Source organism: Myodes glareolus, chromosome 8 (assembly GCF_982192425.1).
Source record: "Myodes glareolus chromosome 8, mMyoGla1.1, whole genome shotgun sequence".
NCBI classification, from domain to species: Eukaryota; Metazoa; Chordata; class Mammalia; order Rodentia; family Cricetidae; genus Myodes; species Myodes glareolus.
In genome coordinates this window covers 106,740,613-106,765,709 of record NC_142033.1, presented here as the reverse complement: position 1 = coordinate 106,765,709, position 25,097 = coordinate 106,740,613, and positions in this window count along the sequence as shown.

Sequence of the window (25,097 nt, the reverse complement as noted above, 5' to 3'; positions counted from 1 at the left end):
CTTCATCTGCTTTACTCTGCCGAAGGAAAGCCCTTGTAGAAATGTGGTGATTTCCTCTGGCTCAGGCAAAAAGTTACTTTTCCTGCTCTACTTCTATGGGAGTTTCCTAGCAAATGTCGCTGTTTTTTCTGTTTTTTTTTTTTTTTATTTTCTCCTCAGACCCCCTAAGGGAATGTTTCAGTAAAGGTTCTTTTTTTTCTGCTGAGACTCCTTAAGGGAAGATCTCAGAAAGGTTCTAAACTCTGCACCAGCAAAAGACAATCTTCACGCAAAACTCCTTTAAGAAAGAGATTTATTTGGGAAGTGTGAGCGGCTTCCTCTTCCTGGGTATAAAAGGATAGCCAATCACTGAACAAGCAGAGTTTTCCCAGGGAGATTTTTGCTCAGGAATTGGTTGGTTTTCCTGCTTAGTGATGGGTGGTTTAGTTGGTAAGGGGCAAAGTTGGCTCTGGTTTCAGGGCCAAACTGTTTTTTTTTTTCATTGCCCTCCCCCTTATTTAACTTTCTGGCTCTAGTTTTGGGGCCAGGGCATATTTCTTTCACTATCTTTGGTTCTAGGCCAAAGTGTGTTTCTTTGGCTCTGGTTTCGGAGTCAGGCTGTGTTTCTTGGGTTCTAGGTTCAGGGCTAATGGGCTTCTTTCACTAGCTTAGGTTTGATTTCCAGGTTAGGTTTTTTCACTGACTCTGGTTTCAGGGCTAGACTGTTCCTTTCATTGGATCTGGTTTCAGGGTCTGAATGCATTTCTTTTGATGGTCCTTTTACCCTAGATTCCCCCCTTGTTGTTTATTAATAAGCAACTGGTGGGCTTGAAAGGGGTGACATTATCATTACACTAATTCCTGTTGAACTGGGATGTCAAAGTTCTTGGGACAATCTTGATCTTCATCCCTAGGATGTAACCAGGTGCTGCAGGTCTCCAGATCCATAGCTAGTAGCTAGCAATCCTTTAATATTAACCAGTTCAAAGTCTGGTTAGAAAACTTTTGAATCTCTTGTTGATGAAATCTAGACAAGAAATTTATAAGACAGGGCAGAATTCGTAGGATTAAGAAAAATAAGAGAAGGTTAAGAAGGGTAACATTCATTTCCATATCGGACTATCAGTAATCTATTGGCTAAAGGTATCAAGCTGTTTCTGTTTTTGAAGATCCATTTGGAGTTGTTGGATCATATCTTTCACTACACCTGATTGATTGACATAGAATCAATATTCTTCTTCAAGCAAGAAGCAAAAACAACCTCTCTCTGCTGTTAGTAAATCTAATCCTCTCTGATTTTGTGATAGTATGATGACCAGTGAATCTAGTTGTCCCTAAAGGGTAATGATAATGAACTACCCATTGGAAATCCTAAATGAATTGTGCACAAAACCTATGGTAAGTAGCTAGGGAAGTTATAAGTCCTGCTGTTACAGTGTCTATACCTGCAGTAATGCCCAGAACCAAAATGCCCAGAATACCAAAGGGTATTATTTGAATTGATCATTTGCCATGCCATGTTGCTATAAACTTGACAATGGAAATTGGCAAGGGGTCTTCACCAGGTACCAACCATAATTTAGAAAACAGAAACACCAGGGCACATGTCACAGACCACCTAGAAGGTAATCAGTGATAAACTTTAGCATCACAGAGAACAGACATTGTGAATGTTTGAACCTAAGGGCTTGGTGGTAGTACCAAAAATAATGGTATTGTTGCATCCTGGAGAATCCAGGGTGCCCACACAATGTGTTCCTGAGGGGTTAAATCATTCTGAAATAACAAAAAGAGCAATACGAATGAGAGCGAGACAGAGCAGTATTTACCTTTGACTTGGAGCAATTAACAAAGTGGCAAGGTAAGATGATCTAATCTAATAGGACAATAGGTAGGACCACAAATGCAGGGTGCAAGTTTGATTCTGGAGGGACACACAAAAAGCATTTCCTGAAAGAGGTCAAGCTGAGCATTATTCAATAGCTGATATGTAGTAGTTAAGGTCTGAAAAAAGAGATGGTGTGACTGGGATGTGGGATCAGTATCATCAAAAAGGGTGCTATAAAGGATGTAAGAACCTTTGAGGAGCTTTGGACCACTTCCTCTACTGTGTCTATACCTAGGGGTTGAGAGAGTGGGATGTGCACCCTGCTGTAATCTGAGCATGTCCTGTGGTCAGCTGTGATAAATGCGATAGTAAAGCTTACCAATGATTCCCATTTCCCATTTCCCATTTTACTGGGTGCCATGGGTCCTTAATTAGGATATAAAAGATTCCCCATTCTTCATAAAAAGAAGAATGCTTTCCTCAATGTGCATTATGCCTCTAGCAGTATCCAGACCCTACCACAAGAGTGGTCTGGTTGAGATGTTGGGTGGATATATGTTTTATGAACCTCAAATATCCATACATAGAGTTTGCTAGTGATTAGGGTGAGTGGAAAGATGTATATGGAGAAGAGGTAAGGCATGACCCAATAGGGTGGTACTTCAATCTTGACAAGTCTGTAAAGCCTCATTCTTCTGAGACCAGAGGGAGACTGGTAGTCTGTATATAGTTTTAGGAATTGTCCCTTTGCTAATTGACAAGCATAGATTAGAGTTATTAATTCAGCCTACTGGTTTGTGGTATGGGCTGAAAGGGCTTGTGCTTTGACCACTATGATGTCTGAATCAATATAATTTCCTGCTTTATATACTCTTTCATACAGGAAGAAGTTGCTATCTATGTACCATGTGTAAGTGACTTGAAGTAGTGCTCTGTCCCTTTTCAGTAACAGAAAAAGAGAAGGGGTGATCCTGGAAGATGTAGGACAGGAGCCTGGAGAAAGGACTGTTAAAGCTTACAAAAGAGGTTTGCATGAGGGACTGAGGGATGCTTTATATAGGGGGTGGGTGAGAAGAGAGAAAAAAGGAATCCAAGAGCATAAGAAACATGCCACTCCTAGGAAACATAGAATTTCATCATGTGTGGTGGGGACTGTGTGTGACTAGATTGAGTATTTTCTACCTAGGATAGGCTTAAGTCCCAGGAGTCATTGAAAAGAGAATGGGCTTTGAGGTTTAGTTATATATTTGGTTAGTCTTTTCGGTTGGATGATAACAAGGGGGTAATAATTGGCTGTAGAAGCGTTTTGATATCCCACAACTGGTGGTCTACTTGAGTGGTTGATAAAGGAAAAGGATGTGCTGTGGAATAATGTAGCATGAGAGCTGGCTTGTTAGGGTTTCTGTCCCGCCCGATACCCCACAGCCAGCAATCCCCAAAGAAAATCATACAGAGATCTCCATAAGTTATAAAAACTGATTGGCCAATTAGCTCAGGCTTTTTGCTAACTCTTATAAATTATATTAACCCATTATTCTTATCTATCAGTCATGTGGCTCAATACCTTTCACAGTGGGGCAGATCACATGTTGCTTCTTTGGTGGTCTGGGTTGAACCAGGAGAAGAGCTTCCTTCTTCCCAGAATACTTTTGTTCTCCTCACCCTGTCTCTACTTCCTATCTGGTTGACACACCTATACTTCCTGCCTGGCCAATCAGCATTTATTCAAAATAAACAGATTGACAGAATCCAGACAATTCTCCCACACCAGAATAATGTTTTTGTACACTGTAGAGATTTGTTACTCACATTGGTTTAATAAAATGCAGATTGGCCAGTAGCTAGGCAGGAAGTATAGCCAGATGAGGAGAATTCTGGGAAGAGGAAGGCAGAGACACATTTACCACCCAGACATAGAGGAAGCACAATGTGAATGTCTCACTGAGGAAAAAAAAATACCAAGCCTTGTGGATAAACACAGATAAAAATTATGGGTTAATTTAAGTCGTAAGAGCTAGTTAATAATAAGCCTGAGCTAATAGGTTTATGATTAATATAAGCCTCTATATGTTTCTTTGGAACTGAATGGCTATGGAACTGGGTGGGATAGAAACCTGTCTACAAGAACATGTGGTTTGGAGGACAAGGAGGGTGAGCCTAGAGTTAATTGAATGGAGAGACCAAAAAAATTTAGGTTCTCATTTTGGTTAGGAGGTCCTTTCCCAGGAATGGGACAGGACAAGTTGGGACCACTAGGAACAAATGGGTGAATGGATGGGAATACCCCTAAAGATGCAGCTAAAGGATAGGGTTTGGTAAACTTGGTAAAGCTGTCTCCTTATTCTGACAATAGAGAAACAAGAGAATAAGATGGGTCCACAGAACTTCATCAGGACTGAAAAAGTGGCCCCAGTATCCAGAAGGAAGGATATGGATCTCCAAGATACTGTGATGGCTACCTTGAAGCTCCCTGCTGGAAATGGCAGTGGCTGTGACAAGGGATCATGGCCAGACCAAAGAGGCTGGCTGAATGGCAGTATTGACTTGATGTTCCCATGTCCCTCTTGGCATGGGGCAGTCAGTACCCCAATGTCCTTCTTGATTGCACCTTGGACATGGTCAGGGTTGTTTATGAGGAGGGTTTGGACAGGCCTGGACCCAGTGATCTTCCTGACTGCATTTGGAACAATGACATGGAGATTCATGGAATTTTGGAAGCCGGAGAGTCTGGACTTCTGATTTGGCCAGTTGAGAGGTTTTAACCATCATTAGGTATTTTTGTTTACAGGCTTTTTCCCATCTCTTCCACGGTATACTTTAAAGATCACCGATAAGGCTTCTGCTTGTGGAGTCAAGGGTCATCTCTCTAAATGTTTAAGTTAAGCCTTAATATCTGGGAATCTCTGGGAGAGAAAAAGGTCATAAGGATTTACTGTCCATTTGGGTTCTCAGGATCCAGGTTAGTGTACTATAAGAGGACCTTTTAAGGCATTTGAGGAGTTGAGATGGGTTTTCATATCTTCTCTGAATGACCTTGTAGACCTTTTTTATAATTTACTGCCTTAAGGACAACCCTGCAGAGGCCAGCTAGGAATAGGGTTGGTTTAGATGTGGGAGATACAGAAGGATCTGGGTCGGGGAAGAGGAGGCACAGAGAGAAGGCTTGGAGTGAAGGTAAGAGTAAGCTTTGACATAGAGGCTTTCTTTCCATTTCTCCACTCACTCACAGTAGTTGTAAAGGTCCCAAAAATACTGGGATCTAGTGTGCCATTACATGACCATTTAGACTGGTTATCTAAGGGATATTGAGACCAAACTTTATCGCAAAGGTAAATAAATTTAAGGCCTTTCAAATTGAGTGTAAGGCTTGAGATTTTCTAGGAGGCATCCCACATGGGAATGAAAGAGTACAGAGTGCTGAGTTCCCATAAATGAGAGAGGTGAGCAAAAAGGTCACTGAAGCCTGCAGTTGTGGGCATTCTCTAGACTCAGAGAGGACTGAACAAGGGCCAAGCTGTTCAGACAGTTGTCACCCAACTCAATGGGGGTCAAACTTAGCCTAGCTAAGTCAGTGACAGGTACAAAGTATCTGGTACAAGGGCTTCTGTAGAGGCAAGAAGGTAAGTGAAGACTGAACTCCAGGGGGAGGGTCTCATCCACAGGGAAAGGCTGGGAAATGTAGCCATAAAAGTCATACGGGCCTAGAGGAGTTGTGGAGTTATAGGTAGCTCCAAGAGAAAACAGGAGGGGACGTCAGAAAAGGATGCTATGACCCAATTGGACCAAAGGAAATTGCCCGGTTGCACATCCAAGGGTGAGGACTGTTGTCAGGTGAAGAGGGCCAGACATAGCCTTAAAGTCTAATGGCGCCGATACCTCCATTTCCAAGAGTACTGGAGCAGAGCCAGACACTCAACAGTCACTTCCTCAAAATCAGGGAAATGTTTCCATCTACCAAAGGGGGATTTAACCAATTACCACTCTTGGATGAAATGCTGAGTGATTGGGGAGCCAGAATGTGAGTCCTTGTAGAAGGACTGGAGATAGGGAATAGGGTCCTAGTGTGGTTCAGACCCCAAGATCTGAACACAGGTACCACGGAAGTCTACTCCAAGTTTTGACACCAAAATGCAAGCGTTACAGCTCTGGAGGAAAAGGTATCCTGACTCATTGGGAAGTTCTGGTTCAGGCAACACCTCTAGTTGTGAAGTGACATCTCTGACAGGGAAAGTATTCCCAGTATTGGGAAATTACATGATACCTGAAGCTGTAAAGGGACAACTCTGAGCCACAGTACTGAAAACAACCTGGTATTGGCATAAGAACAGACAGGAGGACCAATGGAACTGCATAGAAGACCAGGCTATTAATCCACACATCTTCGAACACCTGAATTTTGACAAAGAAGCAAAAAATATCAAATGGAAAAAAGAAAGGATATTTAACAAGTGGTGCTGGCATAACTGGGACAGCTCTGGACGAAAAGGTGTCCTGACTCATTGAGAAGTCAGGGGATACCCTAAGCTGCGAAGGGGTAGTCCTGAAGGGAAATATATCTTGACTCATCAGGACGTCACAATACCTGAGCTGGGTTGTGGTGGGAGGTGGTTTCCCTGCATCATGTAGCAATGCCACTCCTTTCCAAAAGAGATCCAGCACAGCTGAGCTCTGCTCTGTTCCCCTAAGGAAACAGCCTAGCAAAGCTATCTGTTTCTTCTCCTCTGCTCAGTTCCAGACCAAGACTGTACTTTTTCTGCTTCACTCTGCCAAAGGGGAAGCCCCTGGCAAATATAGCAATCTCCTCTGGTTCAGGCAAAAAGTTACTTTTCCTGCCCCACTCCTAAGGGGGTTTTCCCGCAGAAGTTACTATTTCTTCTGTTTCTTTTCCTCAGTCCCTCCAAGGAAACATCCCAGGAAAGGTTCTTTTTATTCTGCTCAACCCCATAAGGGAATGTCTCAGCCAAGGGTCTTATGCTCAGTGGCAGTGAAAGAAGACCTTCACCCAAAACTCCTTTAAGAGATTTTTTGGAAATTAAGAGTCCAGGAGAGTGGCTGCCTCTGCCAAAGTGGGAATGGACAGCAGGCCATGATCAGGCAGAGGGGCTTATATCGGGCTTCTTAGGGGTGGAGTTTTCACAAGGAGATTTTCTGCTCAGGGATTGGTCAGTTTCCTGCTTAAAGATGGGTTGGTTTAGTTGGTCAAGAGCAGAGCTGGCTCTAGCTTCAGAGCCAAACTGTTTCTTTCACTGGCCCCTTTTAGCCTTTTGGTTCTATTGTCAAGGCTAAGGCAAAGTTCTTTCACTGGCTCTGGTTCTAGGGCCAAAGTCTGTTTCTTTGGCTCTGATTTCAGAGTCAGGGTGCGTTTCTTAGGCTCTAAGTTCAGGGTTAAAATATTTCTTTAACTGGCTTGAGTTTCAGATCCAGGAAGTGCTTCTTCATTGGCTCTGGGTTCAGGGTCAGGGATTGGTTTGTTTTGTGTTTAGCTGGTCAGTGGCAGAGTTGGCTCTGGTTTCTGAGCCAAACTATGTTTCTTTCACTGATCCTTTCTTTCTTTTTTCTCCCTTTTTTAAAAAAACATTTTGGTTCTAGTTTTGTGGTCAGTGTGTATTTCTTTTACTGGCTCTGGTTCTAGCGTCAAAGTGTGTTTCTTTAGCTCTAGTTTCAGAGGCAGGTTGTGTTTTTTAGGTTCTGAGTTCAGGACTAAATTGTTTCTTTCAGTAGTTTGGGTTGAAAATTCAGGGTGGGTTTCTTTCACAAGCTCTTGTTTCAGGGCCAGGGTGGGTTTCGTTCACTGACTCTGGTTTCAGGGCTACAATGATACTTTCACTGGCTCTGGTTTCAGAATCATGGTGAGTTTCTTGGCTCACCCATTTGTCCTTCATTTGTCCTATATCAATGCATGCAAAATGTACGTTAAATTCAAAGATGGCATTGTGATTCCAAAAATTATGGACCATTCAAAAACATATAGATAGTATTCTGCATGCAGAAATCACTGACCTGGAATTAACATAATTAGGTTATGTTAGGTATGGATTTGTTAGCTTAGAAATACAATTATCATTAAGATGTGATTGGAGTTTGACTCAGTTCTGCATTACTCATCCCCTCAAAAAAGAGTATTTGGCCTATTGGTTTATCACTACTCCAAGAGAATAAAATGTCATAATTCTTTCTAAATGTTCATTTCTGATGTTTTCTGCAGATATATAATGAAAATGGTCTTTTTTGTAGTCACAGTCCAATTAAAAATTAAAGCTGGTTTTGAAGTTGGAACAACTCTAAACCCAAGTATACTTGTTAAAAGAAAATCCAAAATCTCTGACTTTTGTCAGAAGAGCTAACTATTATAAGTCAGAACAAAAACACAAATTAAGGGACCGTTCTATTGCCACTAATCTCATAATTCTTTGGTTTAATTTTGACTCTTTAAAACTTTTCTTAAGGTATGGATATCAGCTCAAAATTTATAAAATATATATTAACCCTTTTGTCATTTTATGGCTGGTCATATGAAGTACTAATTCTAGATAAAGGCTTCATCTAGCTTCCTGTACATGATTTTGGATTTGAGTCTGTATCAGGTAACTAGAAATTAAGTTTTTATACTCTGGATGTACATAACAAATTATGGTCCTTTAGACTCTTCAAGATCTGCTGCATATGATATTTAAAATCTTTAACTTTTCTGCTGTGAAGCATGACAGTGGTTAGCAGCGGTGTTTGAAGTCTCCAAAAGGATGATGGGACCCTACAACATTTATTCCACCAGAACAAGATAACATCACTAAGCTGACAAACAGCAACCAAAGATCAGCTTTATACTACAAACTACTCAGAACAATTTAAGGTGGCTAATGAAATGATACAGCCTCACAGACCACTCAGGACTTGAAATAAGATATGCACTTTCCCATTACACAGAGATTGGACATGATACAGCTAACTCTTACAGAACTTGATAATTACCCCATTTTTTTCAGGATCCCCTAAAGATGCCATCACCCCCAGATGGCAGAAAATAATTTCAAGAACATGATGCCCACTTTCCCAAGAGGTGGGGTGGGCAAGTTTCAGTTGTTCAGTGGGATATGGATATTTGTCATCATTTAGAAGGGTTGGATACAAGTTGTTACTGGTAATTGTCAGGAAGAAAGCTGAACAGAGGAGATTAAATTCTGAGACCTTGTTCTGAAAAGGGAAAAAGGAAATATAGATATGTTAGCAAAAAAAGATAGATTATTGAATCTACTTTTAAACCAAAAAAGCAACTACTAGTCTTAAATATTTTGTATTGGTTTGGATTTTTGTATAATGATACAAAATTGAGGTTATCTTTGTTATACTGGATATGTTTCTATTCTTATTTCAGATATTTCTATATAAAAATTTGAGGCTAATTTGTTAGAACATACTATACATATATTTCTATTTTATTCAAGGTATTGTACATATACAGCTCTTTTAACAATGATTGTTCTAGCTTTAAAAAGTTATTATTACAAACTATTTTGGATAATAAGGAAATGTAGATTAGTAGTTAGTCACATATTACAATCAAACTTGTCATGTTAGGTATATTTTCAAGGTCAAACAGATAAATTTTAGAAAGACAGGTGGTCTTAAATACTTCAGAGATCTTCATAATATGGTATTTAATATGTTTTAAAAGGTTCTTTTTTATGAAAATGAGACATGACTGCTCCTGGCAGCACCGATTTACTTCAGAGAAGATGATAGGAGTTGAAAAAACTCCATATGGAGTTTATTTTCTTTGTGGCAAAAGTTAGCTACTGGGCAAAAAGCTACCCCTGCCTCAACTGCTAACAGTATGCTGTCCAAATTGGACAAGTAGAGCACAAAAGAAAATGACCACCATAGTTTACCAATGCAAGGAAGGTCAGTGCTTCAGAATATTCTACTTCACAGAAGTCTATCAAATATTCTAGACCTGTAGAGAATAAATGGATGCCCTAGAGTTGCAGAGGAACCTTGGGTGTGTGTTCAGGCAGCCATCTGTTTTTGTCATTTTTCATAATTTTTGGAAGTCACTTGATTGTATTTTCTGCTTACTTACGTAATATTATATCCTTGAGTCTCTGATGGACTTGAAGACTAGATAGTTAGAGTTATGGTTTTCTTTGTTAACAATTTCAGAAAAGAAACTCACAAAAAATGGTGAAAAATATACAAGGTTGAAAAACATAAAAAGATAGTTTAGGGTTGGAAATGAAAGTTAGGACAGAAAATGAATCAGTACAACAATTTACACTCACCAAGACAGACTAGATAGTGGAGTATCTTCTCTGAATTTTTCAAATGTTATTGTACTGAACATCATTAATGTAATTATTGCCCTAAATAATTATATGTATTGTACTTATTGTATATAGTTTTACTATGTTAGTTAAAACCTTCATATTTATTTAGACAAAAAAGGGAACTGTTGTGTGATAGTTTGTTTGTGTTCCAAATAGTAAAGATTTCCTGAAGATCAGAAGATAGAGGCATCCACTAGTTAACCATAGAAGCTAGGCAGTGGTGGCTCATGCCTTTAATCCCAGTACTTGGGAGGTAAAAACAGGGAGCAATAAGTGGTGTGTAGACATAATCTTGGCTTTGGGGGATTGGGGAATGGGACAGACTAATTAGGATTATACTGCAGAGTAGGTATGATTTTCCCCGTAAAATGGGTACTGATGTAGGGAGAGAAGAGTCTGGAATAATCACTCTGGGGAATTAGGGTGAGGTGTGTCCCTCCACAGAGCAAGATGGTCACCAGGTCATTATTAAAATCCACTCTCAGCTTTCTGGATGGAATGCAGGTATTTGATTTCCTCTCCTCCTTTGAAGAGACATTAGTTTTTGAATAATATTCTTGGTTCTCTTAGTGCTTCACTGAGAATACAAGGCTGTAGTGACCTCTACATCTTCCCATTTTTAAGATTTAAAGAATGAAATAATAACCATTACAGAGGCCACAGAAGAATGAACTGCCTTCATTACTAGTAGAATCAATTTAGGAAAGCTTAAGAGAATTATTTAGAATGTCTAAGAAAGGATCAATGAAAGGGGAAAGTCATCTTAAACAGAAAGTTCACTCAAAGGTCACTTGACAGGTTCTGTCTATCTCTTTATGTAGGTCACTAATTTGACCATCAATAGTATGATAAAAAATATGACATTAAACCAATACATGTCAGGTATTTTTTGGCAACCTAGATTATGCTTGAGTAACAAATTATCTGTGTTAGCTCTATTTTATAAAACTGTGTTCCCCAATCTACCCATCTCTAGATTAACTTTTGCTAATATGTTTGCTGTAGTATTTCCAGTTATACTAATCACAGGCTGTAAAAAAGGGAGATATTGGATGGGATAATAGATTAGTGTGAGCTTATCCACATTAATAATAATAGGGAGTAATGGAGTAAATACTTGTGAACTATTATTTACATTGGTATAGATTCTTGATATTGATACAAATTTAAATTATATTGAATATGTTCCTATTTTTATCTACAATATTTGTATACATAGACAAAGTTATTTGTATGCATGCATGCTTCTATCTCACTTAAGAATTTTCTATATTAATACATTTTAGGGTATATTTATCATATTGCAATATATATTTCTACCTCTGGTCAAGATACTTATATATTTTTTACATTTTGAGATCATTGTCCTCTTTTGTTTTCTTAGTTGTGTGAAGACTGTTTAATATTCTAACATGAAGTCTTATTCTTTAAGTTATATAGGTATTAAGATTCATAGGTCAATAGTCATCCATGTTTGTCATACTTATAGTTAGACAAATCAGGTTCTTTATATACATAGAGATTGTATTCTGAATAGATAGGTAATCTTCAGCCACTTCAAATAGCTGTAGAATATGGCTTTTAAATAACTTAGGGTTCTGTCGACATGAGACATGATTGATCCTGGCAGCATTGAACTATTCCTAAGAGAATGTTGAGCACTGAAGACACTCTACTTGGAGCTTGTTTTCTTCTTGGAAAAATTTGTCTTTGAACAAGGAAAATGCATCAACCACTGACAAAATGGACGATGTCTGGACAGGACAAGCAGGATACAAGAAAAAAGACTGTCAAATCTTTCCAAGACAGGGTAAGATGGTTTTTAAAATTTTCCTGCTTCTAAAAATGGTCTGTCAGTTACTCTAGGCCTTAGCCAAAGTTAGTTGCTCCAACATTGCAAATGAGATTTGAGTGATTGTCCAGGTATGTTGTCTCTGTCATTTGTTGCACATTTTGGAAGTTGCTTGAATGCACTTCTTGTTTGCTCAAGTAATATTATTTCCCTTATCAGGTCTTTGTTGGGGTTGAAGACTAGATAATTGTAGTTACTTTTCTCTAATGCTTGTCCAAGTTATTTATTATGCAAGAATTAAACTCATTAGGATAGGATAATTATTAAGACATTTATCACACCCACTCTCTAGGACCTCCCCAGTGGGACAAAATCCCAGGCCCCTTCCCCAACTCCCTTGGCTTTTCTAGCCATCCAGTAGGGAGTTTCCTGTGGTTAGGCTCCCCCCCCCCCACTGAAACCAAAGCCCATCCAGTCACCTTCCAAACTACTAGCCACACCCTGCTCCCAAACCCACATATCCTCCTGCAATCTTGGTGGAACTCTGAAACACAGCTTGCTCCAATACTGAAAGGACTTAAGAGGTGAGTGAACAGCCCCCCCCCCATGGTGGGATGCCCAACTCTCTAGGACTTCCCCAATGGGATAAACCCCAGTCTCCTCCCTCAATACCCTTAGCTTTTCTATCTAGCTAGCTGGGAATTTCCTGTGGCAAAGATCCCCCCAAACCCATCCAACCTCTACCCAAACTACTAACCACACCCCACCCCCAAAGCCACCTAGTCTCCTGCAACCTCAGTGAAACTCTGGAACACAGCTTTCTCTAATACTGAGGGAAATTAAAAGGGACCAAGAGCTTGCTACAACACTGAGGGGATTAAGAGAGAACACCAAGAGAGCAAACCAGGAAAGACCAAGAGAGCAGGCATATAGAGACCTCAGAGGCTTTCTGAGACAGACATTGACAGTATATATCAAGGCCAAGAAAAACACTCAAACACTCAGACAGCCAAGGATTGGACCAAGATGCAAAGACACTGTGAGCCTCATTTGAAGCATGAGATGGGTAGGCAACAATGCAAGAATTCCTCCGACAAAGTAAAAGGCAAGATGGTAACACTAGAACTCAGTGGTCACATAACAAAAAGACTTGATTATCCCAACCCAGGAGAAGTGGAAGAAAATGACTTTAAACATTATGAAAATGATGGAGACCTTTAAAGAGGAAATTGTTGGTGTGAGTGAGCCACTTATTCACCCAGGCTGTCCAGAACCAAAATAATAACACAGAAACTGTATTAATTAAAATTCTGCTTGGCGTGTTAGCTCTAGCTTTTTATTGGCTAACTCTTACATTTTAACTTAATCAATTTCTGTTAATATGTATATCACCACCAGGTCATGGCCTACCAGCAAAGTTTCGACATGTCTATCTTTGGTGGTGGATCCTTGGCATCTCTAGACTCCACCCTTCTTTCTCCCAGAATTCAGCTCCATCTTCCCTGCCTACCTAAGTTCTGCACTATCAACAGGCCAAGGAAGTTTCTTTATTCATTAATGATAATCAAACATACAAAGGGAAATCCCACATCAGGAAATGAAAAACTCCCTTAAAGAAATGGAGGAGAAAACAAACAAAAAATTGAAGAAATTAATAAATCCCTAAAAGAAATGCAAGAAAACCAAGAAAAAACAAACAAGTAAAGGAAACACTTCAAGACTTGAAGACTGAAATAGAGGTAATAAAGAAAACACAAACTGAGTGAATTCTGGATATCAAAAATCTGGGTAAACAAACAGGAACTACAGAGACAAGTATAACCTACAAAATACAAGAGATGGAAGAAAGAATCACAGGCACTGAAAATATTAAAGAGGAAATAGACTCATTGGTCAAAGAAAATATTAAATCCAACAAGTTCTTAACACAAAACATCCAGGAAATCTGGGACACCATGAAAAGACCAAACCTAAGAATGATATGGGTAGAAGAGGGAGAAGAACTCCAGCTCAAAGGCACAGAAAATATATTCAACAAAGTCATAGAAGAAAACTTTCCTAAAGAAGGCTATCCCTATGAAGGTACACAAAGCTTACAGAATATCAAATAGACTGGATCAAAAACATCCCCTCCCCATATAATAATTAAAACACAAAACATACAGAATAAAGAAAGAATATTAAGAGCTGCAAAGGATAAAGGTCAGGTAACATATAAAAGTAAACCTATCAGAATTGCACCCAACTTCTTAATGAAAACCATGAATGCAAGAAGGTCCTGGATAGATATGCTGCAGACACTAAGAGGCCATAGATGCAAGCTCAGACTACTATACCCAGCAAAGCTTTCATTCACCATCGATGGAGAAAACAAGATATTCCATAACAAAAACAGATTTAAACAATATGTATCCACAAACTGAGCCTTACAGAAAGTTCTAGAAGAAAAACCCCAATACAAGGAAGGTAACTGCACCCACAGAAACACAGGCATCTGATACAACCCCTGCCACCAGCATAAACCAAAGAAGAGAAACACACAAACACTACTACCAAAAAATAACCAGAGTTAACAACCACTGGTCATTAATATTGCTTAATATCAGTTGACACAATTCACCTATAAAAAGACACAGGCTAAGAGAACGGATATGATCCAGTCTTCTGTGTATACAAGAAATGCACCTCAACCTCAAATACAGATACAACCTCAGAGGAAAGGGTTGGGAAAAGGTTTTCCAATCAAATGGACCTAAGAAACAAGCCAGTGTAGCTATGCTCATATCTAACAAAATTGATTTGAAACTAAAATCAGTCAGAAGAGATGGAGTGGGACACTTTATACTCAAAACAGGAATAATTCGTCAAGATGCAGTCTCAATTCTGAACATCTATGCCCCTAATACAAGAGTACCTGCATATGCAAAAGAAACATTACTAAAACTTAAATCACACATCAAACCCCACACACTAATAGTAGGAGACTTCAACACTCCACTCTCGCCAATGGACAGGTCAACCAGAGAGAAACTCAACAAAGAAATAAGAGAACTAACAGATGTCATGAAGCAAGTGGACTTAATAGACATCTATAGAACATTCCATCCAAACACAAAAGAATATACCTTCTTCTTAGTGCCTAATGGAACCTTCCCTAAAATTGATCACATACCTGGTAACAAAGCAAACCTCCACAGATACAAAACTTTGGAGTAACTCCGTGTGTCTTATCAGATCACTATGAATTAAAGTTAGAATTTAACAACAATACTACTCTCAGAAATCCTCCAAACTCACAAACTCATGGAAATTGAACAGTGAACATCTGAACTGTGCCTCGGTCAAAGAAGAAATAAAGAAACTAAAGACTTTCTAAAATTCAATGAAAATGAAGGCACAACATATTCAAACCTATGAAAGCAGTGCTAAGAGTAAATTTTATAGCACTAAGTGTGCACATAAAGAAAACAGAGAAAGCTCACACTAGGGACTTAACAGTACACCTGAAAAGTCTAGAACAAAAAGAAGCAGACTCACCCAAGTAATGTAGAAGACAGGAAATAATCAAAGTGAGGACAGAAATCAATAAAATAGAAACAAAGAAAACAATACAAAGAATCAATGAAACAAAGAGCTGGTTCTTTGAGAAAATCAACAAGTTAGACAGACCCTTACCCAAACTAATCAAAAGGCAGAGCAAGAACATTCAAATTAGCAAAATCAGAAATGAAAAGGGGGACATAAAAATAGACACTGAGTGAATTCAGAGAATCATTAGGTCATACTACAGAAACCTGTACTCCACAAAATTGGAAAATGTAAAAGAAATGGGATTTTTTTTAGATAGATACCATATACCAAAATTAAATCAAGACTAGGTAAGCAATTTAAATTGACCTATAAACTGCAAGGAAATAGAAGCTGTCATCAAAAACATCCCAGCCAAAAATATAAATAAATAAAACCAAGGGTTGGATGGTTTTAATACATAATTCTACCAGAACTTCCAAGAAGAGCTAATACCTATACTCCTCAAAGTGTTCCACATAATAAAAACAGAAGGCTCATTGCCAAACACTTTTTATGAGGCTACAGTTACCCTGATACCAAAACCACACAAAGACTCAACCAAGAAAGAGAATTATAGACCAATTTCACTTATGAGCATGATACAAAAATACTCAATAAAATACTGGCAAACCAAATCCAAGAACACAACAAATCTCAAATGCTCAAAAGATACTTAAGGAAATGTTCAACATCCTTAGCTATCAGGGAAATGCAAATCAAAACAACTCTGAGATACCATCTTACACCTGTCAAAATGGCTAAGATAAAAAACACTAATGATAGCTTATGCTGGAGAGAATGTGGAGTAAGGGGAACACTCATCCATTGCTGGTGGGAATGCAAACTTGTGCAACCACTTTGGAAATCAGTATGGCAGTTTCTCAGAAAATTGGAAGTCAACCTACCTCAGGATCCAGCAATATCACCCATGGTAATATACACAAAAGATGCTCAATCATACTACAAAAGCATTTGTTCCACTATGTTCATAACAACAGCATTTATAATATCTAGAACCTTGAAACAACCTAGATGCCCCTCAACCAAAGAATGGATAAAGAAAATGTGACACATTAACACATTAGAGTACTACTCAGTGGTAAAAAACAATTGTAGGACCCCGCCTTTTCTGTGGATACCCACACCCGATCCAGGCACGCGCTTTCCCAAACTCGGGCCCACGAGAATGGACGATTGTCCTGAGGGTTTGAACAGGACACACACAAAAGAGACCTTGCTCACTTACCAAAGAGTAAATGGCCACTTTATTAAACTCAAGTTGGGTATTTATACCAGTGGAAAAGGAGGTTCAAAAGGGCAAGGCCTCCTCCCATCAGGAGCAGGAGAAGGAGATTACAGGCCCCGGTGCCTCAGGCAGAATCAGCTGGGAGGGGCAGGCGTATGGGGCCCACTGCTAGAACCTTGTTTACAGGTGGAATCACCATAACAAAGAGAGCCAGGTTCTTTGTAAACTATACCCTCAAGCCAGTGCTAGTGCAGAATCTCCAGGGAGCCGGAGGTCACACGGCCCTGTGAATCGCCAAGGAAGAAAAGGGGAAAGACCTTGGTACCTACAAACAATGACATCTTGAGTTTTGCATGCAAATATATGGAATTAGAAAACACTATCTTGAATGAGGTAACTCAGATCCAAAAAGATGAATATGGTATGTACTCACTCCTAAGTTGATACTAACTCTAAACAAAGGACATTGAGCCTATAGTTCATGATCCTAGAGAAGCTAAGTAATAAGGTGAACACAAAGATATATATATACCCACCTGGAAATGGAAATGGACAGGATTGACTGGCAGTGTTGGGAGCATGGAGATTGAGGAGAGAGCAGGAGGAGAAGAGGAGCAGAGAGGAGGTTTAGAGAATAACTTGAGAGAATGGAATGGTTGAGATAGAGGAAGGCAGAGATGAGAACAAGGAGAGAGATATCTTGATTGAGGGAACCATTATAGGGTCAGCAGAAACCTGGCTCTAGAGAACTTCCCAGGAATCCAAAAGTATGACCCCGATCCCAGCTTCCATCCAGAGGGCCATTGGAGGGATTCTTCATCTGACGATGGATGGCAATACAGATGGAGACCCACATTGGAGCACCGGACTGAGCCCCCCATGGTCCAAATGAGGGACAGAAAAAGGAAGAACATGAAAAAAAAAACTCAGGACCGCAAGGGGTGCGATCACCCACTGATACAAGGGGCCTGATCTAATGAGAGTTCACCAAGGCCAGTTGGACTGGGACTGAACGAGCATGTGATCCAACCAGATTTTCTGAATGTGGCCGGATCTCTGAATGTGGCTGGTCCAGACCCTTTCTGAAAAGTCACTGACAATGACACTGGGACTTGTTTCCTCTGCATATACTGGATTTTTGGGATCCAGTCTGTTCGGATACTCACCTTCAGGGACCTGGAAGGAGTGGTGAGGAACTTGAACTTCCCACAGGGCTGGAAGCCCTGACTACTCTTAGGGATGAAGAGGGAGGAGGAGGGGGAGTGGGGAGTGGGAGGGTGTTGGGAGGAGGGGTGGAAATGAAAACTTTCATAATTTAATAAACTTTGAAAAAAAAAGGTATGACCCCACCTAGGACCCTGGGCAATGGAGCCGAGAGGGACCAATCTTGGCTTGCCCTGTAGTCAGTCTAATGATGATCTTAAATATCATTATAGAGCCTTCATCCAACACATGATGGAGGCAGAGGCAAAGATCAACATCAGAGCACTGGACTGAGTTCCTAAAGTCCAGTTGAAGAGTGGAAGGAATGAAAATATGATTAAGGAGGTTAAGATCATGGTGGGCTCACCCACTGAAACAATTTTCCTGAGCTAATGGAAACTCACCAACTCCAGCTAGACTGGGAAGAAACATGCATAGGACCAAACTAGTTCCTATGAATGGGGTTGACAGTTGCATGGCTGGGGCAGACTGAAGGGCCACTGGCAGTGGCACCAAGATTTATCACTACTGCATTTACTGGCTTTTTGCAATCCTGTTCTTTTTGGATGTATACCTTGCTCAGCCTAGGTATAGTAGGGAGGGCCTTGGATCTTCCACAAGGAAATTTATCTTACTCTCTCTGAGGATTAGATGGGAATGGAGGGAATGGGTGGAGGGGAGGAAGTGGGAAATTGGAATGGTAATTTTTTAAAATCTAATAAATAAAAAAGATAAAAAGCAAAACAAAATTTATCTCATTTTTCTTGCTTGATATTGTTTATGCTGGTTGTAATTCTAATTTTTATACCTGATAATTGTTCTTATTGTATATAATTTTGTATTAGGCTTAGAACTTTCTTATCTAAACAAAAGGGGGAGGTGCTGTAGGAATTCTTAAGTCCGGCCTCTCTTCTGGCTGTTGGATTTCGGTAGCTGTTCCCCATTCAAGCAGGGGACTTTAATCTGTGAGTCTTCCTCTAAATAAATAACCCTCCATTATACTTAATTCTGAGCTAGTGTGGGATTTCTTTTAAGCATCCATCTTCAGTCGTTTATAAGACTTCTTTTTATTTCTGAAACTATTCTTAGACTAGAAAATAAAAGACCCCATATGGTTGCACTGGTTGCAAGATCTAGTAAATGCTAAGAATCATCACAATTCTCAGAAGACCTCTCGTAACTCTATAAGAGCTGCAGAGACTTGTTGGGCAAAATAAGCATAATACATTCTATTCCTCTTAAACCTTTATAGTCCCAGGAATATATATATATATATAGGTATAGATAGATGATTAGATATAGATATAGATATAGATACAGATAGAGATAGAGATATAGATATAGATATAGATAGCACTCCACCTGAATAAGATTGATCCAAAGGCAGTTGTTACCATAGGAAAGTGTGTAAGCAGGAGTGGAATTCAATTAGTAGGGATATAAGTGCATTCAAAGCATAAACAATGTGTAACTAAAAACATTACAACAAACATACTAGCAGAAGGACTTTCTGCTTTTTCAGTAGAGCTTCATTTGACAGTTGTTTCAGCCAAATCATTCAAACTTTTGAAACATTTTTTAGCTGTGTAAGTTTCCATATTAACCATAAAATCTTCACTCAGACATCCCATATCAATGAACTCTGCCTGGTCAAATTTTATAACCTTTCCAATATTATCCAGCAATTTTTAAATTCCTTCCCACACATATTCCCCAGGCTTCTGCTTAATGAATTAGCAAACCTATTAAGCTCTTAAGTGATATAGTGCATCTTCTCATGGACTGCTTCTATTTCCCGTCTTGGAGCCTTCATTGCCTTATGTCTGATTGGATCCAGAAGTAACTGTTGGTGGAACCTGAGAGATATGAATATTGTTTTGCCTGGCATTTCCTTCAGAGAAAGTCACTCCTGTTTAATCAGACAATGAAATATTCTTCTCCTCAGTCAACAGTGAAAAGGGCAATATTCCAGGGGTAGGGGTGAGAGATAAATTGTGGAAGATCAGAGAGTTCAGAGTTCTCAGTTTCAATAGGGTCCTCCCACACATCCCAATCTGAAGTTACAGGAGCCCATTTTTTTAAAACAATTAATACCCTTACTTTAACTGCTGACACCCTCAGAGTCTGATATTTCAATATTTTCTGTAGTTCAGCCAACCTTATAATGAGAGTTCAATTTAATTTTCCTGAACCTGAGCTCTGTGGCAGCTGGAAAGAAGATTCTCATCCAGGGCAACTTAGAAATCTTCAATCTGTTCACATCAGGATCATGTCAATTTCCTCACTAGGTTTATTGTTTTTCACTATCTTGTCAGCTGCTAGAAGTTGGTTAATATCACCACAGACAACCAAGAATAACCACCACAGGGAGGTATGATATGGGGTTCATGGCAGGATCCACTTAGTGTATCCAGTGTTAAATTTAGAGTCTCATGCTTTTCACTATAAGTGTGATTTTCCCTGTGGGTCATTGTGGATCATTGATAGGTTATCTTCATAATACCCATCATCTTCCTTTGTCCCAGTTCTTACATGTGTGGTTTTGTATATAGAGTCCTGGTGGGGAAAAGTTTCCAGTCTATCTCTTCCAAGCAGCTTTCGCTGTTTATCTTTTTTGTTCTGGGACAGGGTCTGATGTAATCCAGCCCAGTCTCAAAGTCAGTGATGGAACTAAGGATGACATTGAATTGCAGGGCTGCCCACAATTGCTTTCTGGGTGTTGGGTTGGTTGGACTGAATCACCATACCTGGTTTATGCCTTGCTTAAAATGGAACTGGTAAACCCATCAAAACAGAGCAAAGGCCATTACCCAAATCCTTTGATCAAAATAAGTAGGCTTTATTTTCTATTAGACAGGGCTAGCTATCTTCCTAAAGCTGGGTTTGAAAAAAAATACCATAAAACACAGGAGAGGGGAGGGTTTGTTTAGTCAAAAAATGGCAAGACTATGAGTATTTCAAGAGTTGAGAATTTCCAGGTGAAACTTGGTTACTTAAGAACTTGGCTAAACATTAAAAAATTATTTGGGAAGACATCTTATCTTATCACGGTGTAATAAAGGTATGACTCAAAGTCCCTAGGAAGGGGAGCTTTTCAAGTTGTAGAAACAGGTTAAACATGGTCAACTTGAAAGTTGCAACAAACAGAATTAACTTACACTGACCTTATAACAATAGTATTTCCATCCTTAAGATGGAGTCAGGTTGGTCCGTCAGCATCCAGGGTGCTGTGCGTCCAAGGCCAGCAGTCTACCACTGTGCCTCAGCTCCATCCTTGGCTTGTTTCAAATGTTAGTTTTAATGCCTCTCTCATAATACTGCCTCCATTCCTGATACAATGTTAATGTATTGCACTTTTCCATGAAGGAGTTCATGAAAAAAATTGACTTTGACATTTTGGGGTATTTTAGGAAATACATAAATGATAAAATTTAGAAGTGCTGCTACCTCCATCTGTTTCATTTAAGAGATGGAAACATCTTGGTTTATGCCTGAAATCTCACCACTCTGAACACTAAACAGGAGGATTCCATGATGTCTAGCCCAATCAGGGGTATATTGGAAATTTAGGACAAAAAGACTAAACTGTGATATCCCTTGTAAAAATAAATGAATCAATGGATAAAATGGAAAGGATACAGTCTTTGTGAACAGTGAGTTCAGAATTCATGTCTTCTTGATACATTGGCATTGGTGTCTCTATTAGTACCAATTGGAGTAAGAGCATTGCCATTACTGAAAACAAGGATAAGAACTTGGTATTTTTCATTTATTTATTAATTTATTCTGGGTGGGAATATATATGTGCACATATGTTGCAGGGAGGGAAATTGTTGTACATGCAACAGTATACAGGGATTGACTTCTAGATTTCTTCCTATCTTGACATTTATAAGCAAAGTGTTTCAGTAAAATAAAGTAAAACCAGAGATACATTATAGAATTTTGTCAGTCTGATATATTCTTTCAAAATCTCCTGAAGAACTGGGGTAAAGACTTCTTAATCATAGAGAAGTAATAACAGCAGAATGCATTTACACTCCTCTAGCCCCAGGAGTTAAATCCTATAGGGCATAGGCTCTGGCAACTTCTTTCTGTTCTCCCCATCATCAGAGGTCACTTATACATGTTCCCATTTAGTATAATTAAGGTGAATTATCTCTGTGCTGGATTGTTTTATATTAATTTGATAAAAAGCTATATTCATCTGAGAGGAGGGAATCTCAATTGAGAAAATTCCAACATAGAATCAGGTTGTATTCAACCCTGTAAATTATTTCTTAATTGGTAATGGATGAGAATGTGCCCAGCCCATTATGGCTGGTGCCATCCATAGACTGGCCATACTGGGTTCTAAAAGAAAGCAAGTTGAATGAGACACTATTGACAAGCCAGTAAGCAGCACCTTTCATAGCCTGTGAATCAGCCCCTACTTCTAGGTTCCTGCCCTTCTTGCATTTCTGTCCTGACATTCTTCCCGAGCATGGGAGATCTTTCCATTTTCTGAATGCACAAGCAAGTAAAGTATTTATTAGTTCAAGCTGTATATAATCACAAGGACAAGCAGCACATAGTAAAAACATACTTTTCCATAAACGAATAACAACAGTCAATTGTAATAAATAATCTGAGGCAAAATGACTCCTATTTGCTACATCTAGGAGGGCACAAAAACACATTCAAAGAACAATGTGTTTGAAGAGACTGTGGTCACAATGCTCTTGCCTTGTTTTCTCACAATCTGAATTCTCCTCATACAACTCCATTCTTGGAACATGTTCTGACCCAATAGGATGCTTCTCCGAAGATGGCTCAGGAAGGCACTGATCTATGATTCTAGCAGTCATTTTATTGCTGTGTTTCTTTAGCAGACTGTAGTGTTTGGTTTTATTCTAGGTCCGTGGCCCATCTCATCTCAGGATCTCAGCTATGCCATCAGTGTCAGTGTTCCTTCTTATGGAGTGGGCCTTAAATCCTATCAGTAGGATTTAAGTTGTGATTCTAACTTAATAGATTTAAATAGTGATTTGTTATGCCCAAAACTTTTGTTTTGTTTTAAATGCAGTCTTTTCATGTCATGTAGGCTGGCTGCAAACTCCTGACATTAGATAGTCATTCTGTCTCACTCTTCCTTGTAGCTGGGACTAAAACAGTGTGCTCTTGCACCAGTCATGCAGGCAAGATATGTTTATAATAGTAATTTTACTGTTCTGATCTGCTCACACTAGGTAATTGTGGATTGTTTTCTGCTATTTGCTTATGTTCTAGGTTATTGGTTATTACTTTATGACTTCTTTGTAAGTCTTGTACAATTTTGTTATTCAAGAGAAATTTTTAAAATCTTTATAGATATAAAAGTGAAGACTGTTTAGTTCTGTAAAGAGAATTGTGTTCATGTGTCAATAAAACTCAGAATTAATCTGTGTATCACCACATGCCAGTGGCTTACTGGAGACTCTAACTGGCATCCATCTCAGCTGGGGGGATCCATGGCTTCTCTCACTCTGTCCTTCTTTCCAGCATTTAGTTCTGTATTCTCCACATACCAAAGTTCTGCCCTATCAGGTCCAAAGCAGTTTCTTTATTCATTAACCAATGAAAGCAGCACATGAACAGAAGAACCTCCTACACCATTTTCCCTTTTCTGTTTAAACAAAAAGGAAGGCTTTATCTTTAACATGGTAAAATTACATATAACAAAACAGTTATCAAGCAAGAATTACAGTTACAATATTTATATATAGTTTATCTTTTATCATAACTAAGGAAAACTATAAATATAACTATCTGTTCTTCAACACCATCAAAGACTTTAGAAGAATATAATATTACCTAGTAAACAAGAAATGTATTGTAAGCAACTTCCAAAACTCTAGAATTGACAGAGACATCTTGCTGCCTGTACAGTCACCCAAAGTTCTTCTGTACTGTTGGGGTATCCATCTTCAGCCTACAGGTCCATAATATTCAGCAGACTTTTCCATGAATTAGGAAATTTCAGTCACTTTCTTCTGTGTCCTGCAGAATGTTTCACAGACTCTTTCATGAAGCAGGAACCTCGAAGGACCATCTCACATTTAGGCAAGTTCAGCAGTCATCTCTCTGTGTGTACTGCATGTCTAGTGGAGCAGTCCAGGCAAGAGCAGTTTTCTGCCTAAATGGCTAAGGAGCTTCTTTGATTCCCATCTTTCTCTCGAAGTAGCTTGGTGCTGCCAGGAGCGGATATGGCTCACTGTCATGAAAAGTCCTAAATTTTTAAATTTGATTTAAATGCCATATTCTGAAGGTCTCTGATATTTGAAGAAAATCTAACTGAAATATATCTCTATATATCTATAAAATCTAACTAATAGGACTACAAGCTTGGCAATTAAAGATGACTCTCTATTAACCTATATTTCTTATACATTATACATTACATTTTAAATGAGCTACACAATCACAATACCTTAATCAAAATCAGAAATATATATACATATAACAAAATTGACCTTAAATTTATATCAATAAATCAAGATCCATACCAATGCAAATTATTCATATCTGTATTATATCCCCCTTTAACTGTAAACAAACAGTTATAAACAATATTTGGGAATATGGGTGCAGTTTTTTGTCTCCAAACTGCTTCCTGCTGTATGGGGGCACTGTTAATCAGGTCTTTCATGGTGTATCGTGTGTGCTAGGTTCATCTCAGTCAGCAATTGCACAAAGTAATTTTTTGAGGGTGTTCACAGCAACCTTTCAGGGTTGCATGATCGATCATACCATATTAGTTTAGAAGCAATCCACAGGTTCTCATCTTCTGTGAAAACAAAAGAAGAATCTCTTTTCCAAATCACCATATCCTTAGAACCATATTCTGAATTCAAGATACATTTATAATATAATGTTAGTTTAGCTTAGCAGCCCATACAATGAAATGTTTCTCTGTACTTAGCTCCTTCACAGTCAAAACATTTAAGGAAAACACAAGAATACACAAAATTCAGACACTGTGAGTTTTTCATTTTTACATGGCTTATTTTTCTTTACTTCCTTTATTCTTTGATTATTTATACTCTGTCTCTTTAAAGACTTTACCCTTTTTTAAGCATTAACTTTATTTTATGACTCTCTATACTTTTTGCTTCTCTCTCTCAAGTCTACGTACATTTA